The 14,281-nt window shown below is 58.1% G+C and overlaps 1 protein-coding gene across 1 annotated transcript in view; it reads right to left on the minus strand.

Annotated features, from left to right (window-relative positions):
• LOC140389419 (dehydrogenase/reductase SDR family member 9-like) overlaps positions 1 to 8,028 on the minus strand; it is a 74,587-nt gene extending 66,559 nt beyond the window's left edge. The window contains exon 1 of the mRNA XM_072473567.1: positions 7,622 to 8,028. The gene's annotated coding sequence lies outside the window, so the exon portion shown is untranslated. The remainder of the gene's footprint in view (positions 1 to 7,621) is intronic.
• Between the last annotated feature and the right edge of the window lie 6,253 nt (positions 8,029 to 14,281).

Genomic DNA, 14,281 nt, shown 5'->3' on the forward strand with positions numbered 1-14,281 from the left:
ATTCATGCTAGTCACTTCTGGCCCTTTCTGGGATGACATGAATCAATTTTTGGGGACCGGAGAATCGCTCGGGAATCACTCGCGCGCGATCTACGCGGCACACCTACGGCGCCATTGACAGAGCCCCCCCCCCCCCCGCAATTCTCCGCGCAAAACTGGCCGAGTTCCCAACGGCTTGGTTCGAACCACATATCGGCCATCGGGAACCTCGGGTGGGGGCGGGGGGAGCGATCGCCGGGGGGGGGGGGGGGCTCATGGTCAGGGGAGCGATCGTGCGGCACAGATCCAGGGGGGCGCGCAATCTTCTCCGTTATCGGCGGAAAGTCCGCCAATCGGCGCAAAAAACGGCGCAAATCCGACTTGCGTCACGTCGGAAAAATGGGTCAATAGTCTCCGGCCCGAAATGGGCTAGCAGCGACGTAACGGGATCCGCGCTTGCGCAGTGGTTCACGCCGTGCAGCGTCATACGCGCTGCACGGCGTGACGGCTCATAAGGCCGCGCTGCTCCCCCCACCCGACCAGAACACCCGACCGCAACACCCGACTGGATGGCTGGCCGTCGCTCAGCCCCGAGGTTCGAGTCACGCGATGTGGAGGCGCTCCTGGACGCGGTGGAGCAGAGGAGGGACGCCCTGTATCCCGGGCACGGCCGCAGAGTTGCCCCATGCCACAGCCGGCGTCTGTGGAGGGAAGTGGCAGAGACCGTCACCGCTGTGGCCCTGACACCACGGACAGGCACCCAGTGCCACAAGAAGGTGAACAACCTCGTCAGAGCAGGCAGGGTGAGCCTCCCCCATATCCCCCCCTCCCCCATATCCCCCCTCCCCATATCCCCCCTCCCCCATATCCCCCCTCCCCCATATCCCCCCCTCCCACATATCCCCCATATCCCCCCCTCCCCCATATCCCCCCTCCCCATATCCCCCCCATATCCTCCCTCCCCCATATCCCCCCTCCCCCATATCCCCCACATCCCCCCTCCCCCATATCCCCCCCTCCCCCATATCCCCCCCTCCCCCATATCCCCCATATCCCCAAGTGAATCCAGCCCTAACCTTAACCTCTGCAATGCACGCGTAACCGATGGCGTGCATTCATATACCTGCCTAACACTGTTGCCTTTTACCCCTGCCCCCCCCCCCCCCCCCACACGAGAAGCGCGCACACAACAATAGGGAGCATGTGAGGACTGGAGGAGGGCCCGCTGATGAGAGGCCACTGACCGTACACGAGGAAAGGGCCCTGGAACTGGCTGGCGGACCTGAGGACCAGGAGGATGCTGATGCAGAGGTCGGGGGCGTACTAGCGAGTGAGCCACCGACAGCCCGTCCCCATATCCCCCCTCCCCTATATCCCCCTCCCCCGTATCACCTGATCACTGCCTGATGTCTAACCATGCATGCTTCATTGTGTATCGCAGGAGCAAACGTCGAGGCACCCATCCCGCAGATGCAGACCGCCCGCAGGATGCCCCTCGGAGACCACAGGAGACGGAGAGACCCACACCCTCCAGCATGCAACGCCCGCAGGATGCCCCTCGGAGACCACAGGAGACGGAGAGACCCGCACCCTCCAGCATGCGACGCCCGCAGGATGCCCCTCGGAGACCACAGGAGACGGAGAGACCCGCACCCTCCAGCATGCGACGCCCGCAGGATGCCCCTCGCACACCACGGGAGACGGAGAGACCTGGAGCAACAGGGAGACGACACCCCCGTCACGTGCGGGAGCGACCACCCAGCGACGAGGGGGGCAGCCACAGGCCCCCGTCACATCCGAGCCAGGACACCACTACCCAGCACACCACTACCCAGGACACCACTACCCAGGACACCACTACCCAGGACACCCCTACCCGGGACAGCACTACCCAGGAAGACGAAATACCGGACAGTGACTCAGAGTGGATGGGTGGAGACGAACCCCCACCCCAAAGTGCCATGGACTCAGAGTGGGGCGAAGAGCACGACACAACGCCACTGCTGTCACCAACACCCTCCACCATCGCAGAAACACTCACCACGGTTGGGCACTTTAGTGATGAGGCGTCTGGTACACTCACTGGTGCGCACAACACAGCCGTCCCGGTACAGCAGGTGGAGGTAGGAGCAGCAGAGGGACCGGGCGGTCGGAGGGCAGCCCAGCCCAAGCGAACATCTGCCGCCCAGATGGATCCCGGGTTCCTGCAGTTACCACACTCACACATAGATCCGATGCAACCACCGACCCGGAGACGAGCGAAGAGGGTGACGGGCGGCTTGCGGCGGCTGCGGTCGCAGGTGGAGGAGTCCACCCGCGTCCAGGAGCTGGGAGTGGTCCCGGTCATGCGTGCCACCCAGGCTGACACCGCACGGGTGGCGTCCGCGGTGGAGGCAATGGGTGCGACGGTGTCAGACATGGAGAACGGTTTGCGAGGCCTGGGGCCTTCCGTGCAGGCGGCGTCTGTGGCCCAGGAAATGGCTGCCCTTTCACAGGCGGCCATGAGCCAGTGCCAGCGCCAGATGGCAGAGGCGCTCAACGCCATAGCCCAATCTCAGCAGGCCATAGCCCAGTCTCTGCAGGCCATGGCCCAGTCTCTGCAGGCCATCGCTGAGGGCATCGGCGCCAGTGGCCATGTGCGAGCCGGCGTCGCACTGGCACAGACAGGATTTGCCAACCCCCTGGGCTCCATGGCTGAAAACCTGCAGACCCCTGTCGATACCAGCACGGGCCTCCAGGACTGGCAGCGCCAGATGTCGGGGGGGCGTCGGATGGCCAGTCCGTTCGCATCCCCCACCCATGTAGAGGCCTGGGGGCCATCGGGCACCCCGAGGGAGGAGGAGGTGGTGTGGTCCGTCCCTGCTCCCTCTGTAGGGGAGGTCCCGGTACACCGCGACACCTCGGACTCCCCCCCTTCCGTCCCAGGTGCATCGGGTGGGCAACGGGCAGGACAGGCTGGCAGCTCGCCATCCCAGTCGCCCGGGCCGCAGCCTGGCCCATCTAGGCCAGGACGCCCCAGGAAACGGCCGCCAAAGGGATCCAGTGTCAGAGGGCAGGAATCACAGGAGTCCACCTCCAGTTCTGCTGTACCGTCTGGGGAACCACGTAGACGTAGTCAAAGGGCCCGTAAGGCCAAACAATTAGACACTGAGTAAGTTGGCACGGGTGCAGGGCACAGATGAGTTTTAGGGGATAGGGCACGTGCATGAACTCCTTTGGTTATTAAAGTCAATGTTACACCTACCGAAGCTGCCTTTGTGCTCTGTCCAAAGTGTGCGGGGGTGTCATGTACGTTGAGCGCAAGTGTGTGCGTGAGGGGTGGTCTTACCTCAACCCCAGGTGAGTCTGCCCCCTTCCCCCTGGGCCGCCATCAACATCCCCCGGGCAGAGGACGGGACCGTGCGCTGCAGTGTCACAGCCGCCGCATGCAGGGATGGTCCGGGTGGATGGTGGTACTGTGGCCATGGGTCAGACATAGTCCAACGATGTAGAGCCAGGAGCTCATCGCAGGGTGGGTTGTCATCATCCTCCATGGCCTGCGATAGACACGCGTCCACCCGCAACTGTGTGAGCCCGGCCCGTTGTGCCGCAGGTGGATCGGCAATGGGGGGGGGGGGGTGGTGTGCATGCGGGCGGGGTGGGTGGGGTTGGGGAGGGGGGTGAGGGTGCTGGGTGGGTGGATGGGTGGGGGGTGTGGGGGGTCGGCTGTTGCCATGGTGTGCGGTCTGTGGCCATACTACCCGATTCCCATGCCCATCTAGTCAGGGAAGCGGGCGTCTATCAGTCTGTCCCGTGCCCGCTGGGCCAGCCGGTAACGGTGGACAGCCACCCGCCTGTGTCTACCCCGTCTGCCCTGACCATTGCCCCCATCCCCCTCATCTGGGGAGGACTGGGCCTCTTCCTGCTGCTCCTCCACTCCGCCCTCCTCTGCCTGCGGCACATCGCCCCTCTGCTGGGCTATGTTGTGCAGGACGCAGCACACCACAATGATGCGGCCGACCCTATCTGACCGATACTGGAGGGCGCCCCCAGAGAGGTCCAGGCACCTGAAACGCATCTTCAGCACGCCAAAGCACCTCTCGATCACTCCCCTTGTCGCTACACGGGCATCATTGTAGCAGTTCTCCGCCTCATTGCGTGGCCTCCGTATAGGCGTCATCAGCCACGATCGCAATGGGTAGCCCCTGTCGCCCAGCAACCAGCCCCTCAGCCGGGAATGGCGTCCCTCGTACATGCCGGGGATGGATGACCACGACAACACGAATGAGTCGTGTACACTGCCTGGGTGACGGGCGCAGACGTGCAGGATCATCATGCGGTGGTCGCAGACCACCTGTACGTTCATCGAATAGGTCCCCTTCCTATTAGTGAACACGGCCCTGTTATCTGCAGGTGGCCGCACGGCGACGTGCATCCCATCGATCGCGCCCTGGACCATGGGGAACCCGGCCACGGCAGAGAAGCCCACGGTCCGGGCATCTTGGCTGGCCCGGTCCACAAGGAAGCGGATGTAGCGGTGCGCCATGGCATATAGGGCGTCTGTCACTGCCCGGATGCACCGGTGCACCGAAGTCTGCGATATGCCGGACAGGTCCCCCCTCGGTGCCTGGAATGACCCCGTTGCATAAAAGTTCAGGGCCACCGTAACCTTGACGGACATGGGGAGAGGGTGTCCCCCGCCAGTGCCACGCGGTGACAGGTGTGCCAGCAGGTGGCAGATGTGTGCCACGGTTTCCCGGCTCATCCGGAGTCTCCTCCTGCATTCCCGGTCCGTGAGGTCCTGGTATGACTGCCGGGGCCGGTACACACGGGGCGCCCTTGGGTGCCTCCGTTGCCGTGGGGCCGCGACGTCCTCCTCCCCCTCCTCGTCCTGTCGGTCAGGTGTCCCTCCAGCCTGGGCGGCTGCCGCCTGCCCCTCTGCGGCAGCCTGTGCCGCCTCTCTGGCACGCTCCTCCTCCTCCTCCTCCTCCTCCTCATCCAGGGCAACATAGACATGAGCGGCTGCCACCACGGCGGCCAACATCGCTGGATGATCTGAAAACATGATGGCCTGGTGGGGGGGAGGGGAACGACGACATGTCATCATTGTCCATATCCCCTCCTCCCTCCAGCCAGGTGGCATGGACCGCATGGGTCCAACTGTTGGAGACTGGCACCTGGCCAGGTGGACCAACTCACTTGCCCTCCCATCCCCCTCCTCGGCACAGACCCCCCCCAACCTCCACCCCAGCACGGACCCCCCCCCCCAACCTCCACCCCGGCACGGACCGCCCCCCAACCTCCACCCCGGCACGGACACCCCCCCAACCTCCACCCCAGCACGGACCCCCCCAACCTCCACCCCGGCACGGCACGGACCCCCCCCAACCTCCACCCCGGCACGGACCCCCCCCCAACCTCACCCCGGCACGGACCCCCCCCCCCAACCTCCACCCCAGCACGGACCCCCCCCCAGCCTCCACCCCGGCACGGCATGGACCCCCCCCCCAACCTCACCCCGGCACGGACCCCACCCAACCTCCACCCCAGCACGGACCCCCCCAACCTCCACCCCGGCACGGACCCCCCGCCCCCCAACCTTCACCCCAGCACGGACCCCCCCCCCAACCTCCACCCCGGCACGGACCCCCCGCCCCCCAACCTCCACCCCGGCACGGACCCCCCCCCCAACCTCACCCCGGCACGGACCCGCCCCCCCAACCTCCACCCCAGCACGGACCCCCCCCCCCCAACCTCCACCCCGGCACGGCACGGACCCCCCCCCCAACCTCCACCCCGGCACGGAACCCCCCCCAACCTCCACCCCGGCACGGACCCCCCCCAACCTCCACCCCAGCACGGAACCCCCCCAACCTCCACCCCGGCACGGACCCCCCCCAACCTCCACCCCGGCACGGACCCCCCCCCAACCTCCACCTCAGCACGGACCCCCCCCAACCTCCACCCCGGCACGGCACGGACCCCCCCCAACCTCCACCCCGGCACAGACCCCCCCCCCCAACCTCCACCCCAGCACGGACCCCCCCCAACCTCCACCCCGGCACGGCACGGACTCCCCCCAACCTCACCCCGGCACGGACCCCCCCCCCAACCTCCACCCCAGCACGGACCCCCCCATCCCCAACCTCCACCCCGGCACGGACCCCCCGCCCCCCAACCTCCACCCCAGCACGGACCCCCCCCCAACCTCCACCCCGGCACAGCACGGACCCCCCCCCCAACCTCCACCCCGGCACGGACCCCCTCTCGGCACTCCCCCGGAGCCCAGCCTACTCTAACCACCACCCCCCCCCCCCCCCGCCGCACACACACACACACAAGCCGAGACACACCTCTCCTCATGCATTCATCTGCATTCAGACTGCGGCCACGCCATTGCCTGCCCAGAGCCAACCCCCCAGGCCGTCACTCACCTCCACGCTGGTCGGCGTGAGCCTGGAGCACCGGGTCACGCCGATGAAAAGGAGGTTTAATTTACGTCGACGTGAACGGTCATCACGTCGACGGGGCTTTGGCCCATCCGGAAGGGAGAATATCGGCAGGTCGAAAATCGGCTGCCTTGCGCAGACCCGTGACATTCTCCGCGGCAGCGGCGCCATTAACGCCCCGCCGACTTTTCTCCCTTCGGAGACTCCGGCAACCGGCGGGGGCGGGATTCACGGAGGCCAACGGCCATTCTCCGACCCTCTGGGGGGTCGGAGAATGACGCCCTGGATGTGCGGAGCCCCGTTTCCGCAGCCAGAGCTGCGAGAAGCACTCCGGGGCCATGCCAGCCCCCTGCAGGTAGGAGAATCGCTCAAGACTTTCTTAAGGAAAGTCAAGAGTGGAATCCAGCCCCCATTTTGGGGTTCGCACGGAATTCTCCTGATTTAACGGGTTTTACGCCCGGCGCTGAGCGGCTGCAAAATTGCCCCTCTCCACAGTGTCCAGGACCGGGGCCGTGCAGAGATTTCTGAAGGCTGTGGAGCAGGAGATTACAGGGGTAGGGAGGGGGTGGCACCACAGCAGGATTTGAGCCAGAAAGGGGATTTTAAAATCGACGTTTTATGGGCTGAATGAGTCAGAAAGGGTAGGGGATGGCTGGCAGGACCTGCTGCCAGTTAGCAGGCAGAGGAGAGTTTGGGATGAACTCATCTTTACGGAGGTGTGAGTCAGCCAAAAGTGTATTGTAATAGTCACCCCTCCTTTACTCTTTCCTATGACTTGGGTCGGTTTTGTTTTTTGAATTCATCTCTGCAATGTATTTAAGAGGTGTTTCCAAGTAATGTGGGTCATTACTGGAATGCAAATGACACCCCACTGTATCTCGACATTGCTTCCTTCTCCAAGTAGAAACATGCTTCATGTATATTCCGGTAACTTCTTTAATTCAGTGCTCCCCAGGTGAGCGAATGACTCAACCTGGACTATCTCCCTGGCTGTATCTGTGGCTGAGTTTTCAGCCTCCCTGTGGCAGCTCCTGCTGCCGTCAGACAGCCAAAGAAGCTGCGCACAGCCGCTTCCGCGTCCCACTATTGAAGAACTATTTCAGTGTTTCAGCAATGCCCCGATCTTCCTCCCCTGAATGACAAAGCTGGAATCTCTGTAAGTGGCGGGAGAACTTTCACACACATTCACCCAAAACAAAACAGAGACTTCTTACCTGAAGAATCTCTAGGTTGCCCCTTGTTCACGGCTGTGTGGAGCCAGGGTGTGAGTGGTTGCTGTTTACTGCTTCGCTCTTTACTCCCAAATTAATAGTTCAGAAACGTCACTGTGGATTTCCACGCGGCCAAATCGCCTTGGGTGGGAATGAACACTCACGAAGGGGTGCTGTGTACGGTCTTGTCTGCTGCGGAGGATTTGAACTGGCACAATAAATATTACTCGTTCGCTCCAGCAGCGTTTCTGACAGAAGAAGGCAGATGTGGGCGTGTCAAAGATGTACATATAACTTACTTGTTGCAGCACTAGATAAAGCATATGATAGTGAAAATCATGGGAAGTTACTGTCTAAATAGGCAGCACGGCAGCACAGTGGTTAGCACTGTTGCTTCACAGCGCCAGGGTCCCAGGTTCGATTCCCGGCTTGGGTCATTGCATGTGTTGAGTCTGCACGTTCTCCCCATGTCTGTGTGGGTTTCCTCCGGGTGCTCCACTTTCCTCCCACAAGTCCCGAATGACGTGTTGTTAGGTAGTTTGGACATTCTGAATTCTCCCTCCCGGAGTGTTGTGACCAGGGGCTTTTCACAGTAACTTCATTGCAGTGTTAATGTAAGCCTACTTGTGACAATAAAGATTATAAAAATATATATATATATAAATGACTGTAAAGGGTCTGCACTTTCATTCTGGTTCTCTACAATGCTAAGTTTGAGGAAGCATTATTCACCCACCACCCATTGGCCCAGTTCATAGTCACTCTAATTTGTGTGCTCTTTATAGCAAGTGAGTGCTTTCACAGTGCCACAATGGGTAGAGAAGGCAGGCCCCAAATCCATCCCAGCCAGAACAGGGTTTGAACCCCTTGCTGTGGTCATCAATCCAATCCATACCGGCCTTCCGGACAACCCATCACCGCCCCCCCCCCCCCCCCCCAGGAGTTTGCGTTACTGTGGCAGCATATACATTTTTACCTGCCTGAAGCAATGGGTAGTCTTCAGATGTACTCCTTCCTTCTAATTCTTCCAATGCAAAGAGTTGCTCTTCCCTCTGCTAAGAACCCCGCTGATGTTAAATGCGAGACTATTTCAAAATCCAGAAGGGTAACGTGGAAGACCAGTTCCGAGTGGTGAATATTCTCAATTTGGTATCCAATGACAAAATATGTGAACCAGGGCAGAATAGTCCAGTCATTGTGTCAACAATTAATAAAGGGCAACTAATCAAGCGAAACATGGCTGGTGAATAGCGGGAAAGGCCAAAAACGAGAACCACGCCAGACGCCAAACAGTTTGCAATGCAATCGGCTCGCCCCCGTAGACAAAAGCGAGATCTCGCCGTAGCGTGGCAAGAAACTAATTATCACCACTTAAGCCCTATTTCCATACAATTAACGGGAGCCACGCGGTATCCAACGGTTCCAGCCTCCCCAACAAGTCGTCACATTGGCGCCGATTAGTACTCCGTTTTAAAAATGGAATACTGATGGAAGGGCTTCTGTGGGGAGCCAAGGAGGTGAGTAGAGTTTGTTGTTCAAAGGCAAAGAGCTGGGGGGTGCGGGGTCTGCCACCCCAGTGGTCGGCAGGGGGTGAGGGACCCCTGGAAGGGGCCACCCAAGATGGGCTGGCACCATTGGCTGGAGGACCGGTGGGAGAATGGACATGTGGTCAGTGGGAGGGATTGGTCAGTCAGTAAAGCAATAACAACTCACATGTGACAGGTCCCCTGGTGGAGACCAGTGGTTCCTCACCTCTGCGGCGTCCGCCAGCCTCCACGTTAATGACCGCCCTGTCCTCAGCCACACTGGTCACCTCCAGGGCCTGCTCCTCAAAGGTGGTGAGAATTCTGATGTCTGGCACACCACCGCCAGTCTGGGCCGTCTCCTGGCGATTGTGGGAGAGCTATTCCTGAGGAGACACAGAGAGGGTATCATTAGTCACACGTGTGGTTCACAGTGGTGGGTGGAGGGTGGGGGGAGGTTGTGAAGGAAGGGTTGGGGGGATTGAAGGGGGTGTAGTGTGGAGGGAGGGTTGTGGATTGCAATGGAGAATTGGGGGCCAGATGCTCCCAATGGGGAGGAGAGGTCTCAGGGTGGGAGTCTACTGGTGTCTACTCACTCATACTTCCCAGTGCAGGTTATGGATCTTTTTCCTGCACTGGAGGCCAGTCCTCCTGACCACACTCCCAGTGCTCACAGCCACCGCCAGGCACCACAGGCTGCCCTGTGGCTGACTCTCCGGGACCCTTGGGGGAACAGAACATCCCTCCTGGCCTCCACAATGTCCAGCAGCCTCCCCAGGTCTGTGTCTCCGAATCTTGAGGCTGGTTTCCTCAGCACCATTGTTACGAGCTGGCTGGGGTTTCATAGAATTTACAGTGCAGAAGGAGGCCATTCGGCCCGTCGAGTCTGCACCAGCTCTTGGAAAGAGCACCCTACCCAAGGTCAACACCTCCACCCTATCCCCATAACCCAGTAACCCCACACAACACTAAGGGCAATTTTGGACACTAAGGGCAATTTATCATGGCCAATCCACCTAACCTGCACATCTTTGGACTGTGGGAGGAAACCGGAGCACCCGGAGGAAACCCACGCACACACGGGGAGGATGTGCAGACTCCGCACAGACAGTGACCCAGCAGGGAATTGAACCTGGGACCCTGGAGCTGTGAAGCAATTGTGCTATCCACAATGCTACCATGCTGCCCAGTTGGCTGAGCAATGTTGCTTAAGTGCTGCTCACCCTTGTTAGGGGGGGGGGGGCTGGCGAGTGTGGTGCTACCAAATCAGCTGGCGAGCCTTCATTTCCGGTGAGAAGCTCGTGAGGCCTCGTTAAGTGGACCAATTCACGTTGAATAGCGTTGCCGGCCTTGCTGGACTGTGCACCGGGCTGCTCACTGCAACACTTCAAAATCTTTCCAGAGAATCACGCCCAAAGAACATTGCTGAACTTAAAAGGGTTTGGAGAGGGAAGTAACTGTTGCTTCTTAGGTTAGTTAACAAAAGCAAAGTGGGGGCTAGAGTGGTGGAGAGAGAGGGGGAGGAGGTGGTGTGCTTCGGAGGGGAGGGTTTTCTTTATTTTTGGTTGGGTGGGATAGTTGGGCTGGGATGGTGGTCATTTGGTGTTTGGGTTGGGGAAGGGTACGGGGAAGGGATGGGTTGCTGATGTGGAGTGTGGTGGTATGGAGCAGTTGGTTAAGGGGGGATGGCGGCCGTCATTTTGAAGAGGCCCAGGAGGTGGGCGGGGCATGGGCCTGAGGAACTCATTAAAAAGTGGATATGTCTGGTGGGGGCCCGGAGGGGGCCCGGAGGGGGCCCGAAGGGGGCCTGGAGTCCTCCAAACAGGCTGGTCACCTGGAACATTAGTAGACTGAATGGGCCGATCAAGAGGTCCTGCGTCTTTCTGCACTTAAAGCGTTTGAAGGCAGACGCGTTGTTCATGCAATATATTCATTTAATGGTTCTGAATCAAACGATGTTGAGGAAAGGTTGGGTGGGACAGGTGTTCCATTCAGGGCTGGATATGAAGATGAGGGTGGTAGCAGTGATGATTCGTAAGAGGATAGCATTTTCGGCTGGTACTATTGTGGCAGATCCTGGGGGCAGCTTTGTAATGGTGAGCAGGAGGTTGGAGAAGGTACCCATGAGGCTGTTGAATATATATGCCCCCACCTGAGATAATGCAGAGTATATGAAGATTGTGTTGGTGAAGGTCTGGACCTGGATTCACACTCTATGAATATGGGGGGAATTCAAAACAACCCTGGATCCAAAGGAAGATCGGTTGTGTCCTAAGTCCCTGAAGGTGTCGGCAATGGCGAGGGAACTCTGGGGTTTATAGAGCAGATGGGAAGAATGGACCCATGGCAGTTTGGGAGGCCAAAGGCGAAGGAATTCTTGTTCTTTTCGCATGTTCACCGGGTGTATTCCCGGACCGATTTTCTCGTACTGGATAAGAGGTTGTTGGTGGGGCTGGTTAGAATGGAATATTCGGCAATCGTGGTCTCAGATCATGCGCCGCATCAGGTGGACCTGCGCACGAAAAGAGGAGGTTCCCAGTGGCCGCAGTGGAGGTTAGCTGTGGGGTTGTTGGCTGATAAGGGGATCTGCAAAAGGATACGTTTGGCTATACAAAACTATGTGGAGGTGTTTATAGTGTGGAAAGCGCTGAATGCGATGATCAGAGGAGAGTTTATTTTGATCTGGGTGCATAAAGAGAAAGGGGAGCGGCTAGAAAGGCAAAGTTTAGTGTAAACCATTGTGGAGGTGAATCGGAGGCACTCGGCGGCTCCCAAGAAGCACTGCTAAAGGAGAGAAAGGAGCTCCAGGTTGGGTTTGAGCCTTTGTCAATGGGGAAGGTGATGGTGCAGCTGCTTCAGGTCAGCTGGCAATGTATGAGTATGGGCAAAAAACAGCAAGATGCTTGCGCATCAGTTGAGGCGGTAGTTGGTGGTGAGAGAGATGATTGGATGAAAGATTTGGGAAGGAAGGTGATCACTGAGTCGGTGAGGTAAACTGGGTACTTGAGGCCTTTTATCGTGGGCTTTACAGCTCGGAGCCTCCGGCTGGGGATAGTCGGGTCTCCCTACAGGCAAATAAACTTCTGTTGAATATTACAAACCCAGTGGAGAGCTTTGATAGGATCATGGGGATATTTGTGGAGTTTGGCTCATTCTCAGGGTATAAACACAACATGGGAAAGAGCGAGATGTTCCCGGCTTGGAGAGGTTGGTGTTTTGGCTGATCAGAGGGAGTTTCTGATATTTGGGGATACGAGTGGCGCATAGTTGGGCCCAGCTGCAGAAGCTGAATTTGGCGAATCTGTTGGAGGGGATGAAAGAGGATTTTAAGAGGTGGGATGTTTTGCCGCTGCCATTGGTTGGAAGGGCCCAAACAGTTAAAATTACGGTGCTACCAAATTTTCTGTTTGCCTTCCAAAATCTCCCGATTTTTGGACCCAAATCTTCTTTGGTCGGATCAATAGGATGATCTCGGAGCTCATACTGGCGTTTAAGATACTCCGGATCAGGAGGGCATTTTTGAAGAGCGACAGACAAAGAGGGGGGTTAGCACTGCTGGGCCTGCTGAATTATTACTGGGCGGCGAACGTTGAGAATGTCAGGAAGTGGGCAGTGGGGGAGAGATCGGTGTAGGGTTGAATGGAGGAAGCCTGATACAGAGGAATGGGTTTAAGGGCACTGTCATTGGTACCTCTTCCCATTCTCGCTGGCCAGGTACTCCACGAGCCCGGTAGAGGTAGCAGCGCTAATGGTATGGAAACAATGCCGGCCGCATTTTAAGATAGTGTGGTGAACGTATTGCTGCTACAATTCACCACTGCATTGTATTGTATTATGTTGATCCCCTTGTGGGCTCCGCCTGTGGCTCCGCCCCCTCGGGGGTGGTATATAGATCTGCAGCCTGTAGGCGGCACTCAGTACAGAGCAGTCGCAGGCAGGCACAGATCTAGCTTATTAAAAACCACTGTTCACTTCTACTAATCTTCTCATGTGAGTTGATGGTCGCATCAGATAGAAAGTATGTCACTATGGGCACTGATTTGTGGCAATCACAGGTTTGTTCCGGCAGGCCTAAACTCCATGTTTAGGGTGTGAGAGAGGGTGGGCTGGAGTGCTTTAGGAACCGATTTGTCGGGGGGGGGGGGGGGAGGCGCCTGTAGAGTTGGGAGAGCTAGAGGCGGAGTTCGAAGAGGAATTTGTTTCGGTATCTGCAAGTTAGACAATTTGTGAGGAAGTAATTGGCTATGTTTCCAAATTTACCACCCTGGGTGCTGCAAGATAAGATTTTGTCTGAGGTCGAGATTGGGGATGGAAGGATCTCGGCCATATATGTGGAGTTGATGGAAATAAAACAGAAAAGGGAAGAGGAGTTTGATGGGGATGGGGGTGGGAGGGGAGAGGGGGTTAGAAGCCAGGCTATGCAATGGGGCGCTATGGAGGGTAAACATATCCTCCTCGTGCGCAAGATTGAGTCTCATTCAGTTCAAAGTGGTGCATAGGGCGTACATGATGGTGTCAAGGATGAGTCAGTTCTTTCCAGGAGTAGGGGATAGGTGCGGGCAGTTCGCAAAGGGACCAGAGAATGATCTCCACATGTTTTGGGCATGCCCGAAGTTGGGGGAGTTTTAGGAGGCTTTTGCAGGAACGATATCAAAGCTGCTGGGGGTAAAGGTGGCTCCGAGCCCGTGGGTGGCAATATTTGTTTTTTCTGAAGACTTGGGAGTGCAGTTGGGGAAAGAGGCTGATGTGTTGGCCTTTGCCTTCCTGATAGCACGGAAGCGGATACTGTTAGGGTGGCGGGACACAGAGCCATCTAAAGTGATGGGGTAGCTGAGCAACTTGGCGGAGTTTCTGTACCTGGGAAAGATAAAGTTTGCGATCAGAAGTGCAGGTTGTTCATCGACTTCTTTAAACAGTGGTGAAATGTCAGCGGGGGATGGGGGGATGTAAGGGAGGAGGCGAGGGGTTTGTCTTGGAATGGGGTTCTTTTGTTATTATAGTTAGGAAAGGGGCAGAGGGTGTGGGCTGGAATGGAGGAGTTTGGGTACCTGGAGTGTGGTTTGTGAATGATATTTACGAGTGTTATTTTTCCTTTTTTTTCTATATATAATTGAAAATATCTCAAATAAAATACTTTGTT

This window comes from Scyliorhinus torazame, chromosome 2 (genome assembly GCF_047496885.1).
Source record: "Scyliorhinus torazame isolate Kashiwa2021f chromosome 2, sScyTor2.1, whole genome shotgun sequence".
Taxonomy (NCBI): domain Eukaryota; kingdom Metazoa; phylum Chordata; class Chondrichthyes; order Carcharhiniformes; family Scyliorhinidae; genus Scyliorhinus; species Scyliorhinus torazame.